Below are 1,350 nucleotides of genomic sequence, written 5' to 3' on the forward strand. Positions count from 1 at the left end.
TGTTTCTTCCCCTGGTGTGGCTGATCTGAGTTTCACAAAAAAGCCTGGCCAATGGTGGCTGTGCTGAGCCTCAGAGTTTTTCATATAGCAAGGAAGATTCCTCTGGGACCCTCCTTTTCCTCCTCCCTCTCTGCATCTCCTCCTTCTCTTCCTCCTCCACTTCCTACTCCCAGCCCAACCTATGGTGTTCTCCAGCTGCTCCAGCAGTGGGTTGCCTTCTGAGTCGGGGGTCTTAATGCTATCAGTCCTGACGATGCAGGTGGGGCAATGACAGTTGAACATCAGGATGAGCAGCTGCCGCTCCTGCTTCAGCTCCTCCATCTGGGTTGTCAGCTCCCCATTCATGAGCTCCAGCCACTCAGATTCCCCCTGCAGAAACTCCATCCTCTACTTCTTCTTGTTCCGGCATGGGGCTGCCGCCACTTTGTTCTTTTCCCAGTGCCTTTTCCTTTGCTCCTCTTCCTCGTCTAGCTCACTTTTCACAGGTTGAGATCTCTTGCCCACTTTCACCTCCAGGAAGTGCAAAGGGGTGATCATGGCCCCAGTGTTGTGGATGTCAGTGTATTTTAGCTTCTCTGCAGTCAGGGCTAAGCTGGGGAGTCCGGTCAGGGGCCAAGCCCTGGCAGAGAGCCCACAGTCATGGAAGGGTCCGGGATCTGCCCAGTCAGCATAGCAGGAGGAGTAGCAGTCCAGCCCTGCAGAAACCGTGGGTGGAGATGGCGACCCTGGGGCGTGGGCCATGCTGCAGGCAACACTATGGAGCCAGCCCTACCCTGCAGCATCCACCACCACCAGCATCTCCTTTCGCAGCCACCAAGCATCCCTCTTGCAGGCTGTGGTGGGCAGCCTGGGTCTCCCTCTTTGAGGCATAGATAGCGGGGCTCTGCCTGCCTGCCTGATCATCCCTAACCTCTTGCCTGCCTGCCTGATTGCCCCTAACCACTTGCCTGCCAGCCTCATCACCTCTCACTACTCACCTGCCTACCTGATCACACCTAACTTCTCACCTGCCTGCCTGATCCCCCCTAACTGCTTGCTTGGGGGGCGGGGCCAGACTGGAGGAGGTTGCCGTGGTGGTTCTGGTCTCTGGTCGTTCCACTGTTTCAGTTGCTGGGCTTTCATTATATAGGATATTCCCCATCTAGATAGACACTTTTTCAAAAACCACGTAGTTTTCTTCCTCCTGGGAATAGTAATGTGACACTACACACATTAAGGGTTTATTTTTCATTTTTGATATTTTATATGAGTTATGCTACCACTACTCCAGAATCTAGACTCATGTCCAAAAGCAGAACTTCATACCTGTCTTATATTTCTTTTGGTGCATAATTTTCTCTACTTTTTTCT

At 52.7% G+C, this 1,350-nt stretch overlaps 1 pseudogene; it reads right to left on the reverse strand.

Moving 5' to 3' along the window:
• LOC102756091 overlaps nt 1-689 on the reverse strand; it is a 2,842-nt pseudogene extending 2,153 nt beyond the window's left edge.
• Nucleotides 690-1,350: the final 661 nt, after the last annotated feature.

Source organism: Myotis davidii, unplaced genomic scaffold, assembly GCF_000327345.1.
Source record: "Myotis davidii unplaced genomic scaffold, ASM32734v1 scaffold1075, whole genome shotgun sequence".
Lineage (NCBI taxonomy): Eukaryota > Metazoa > Chordata > Mammalia > Chiroptera > Vespertilionidae > Myotis > Myotis davidii.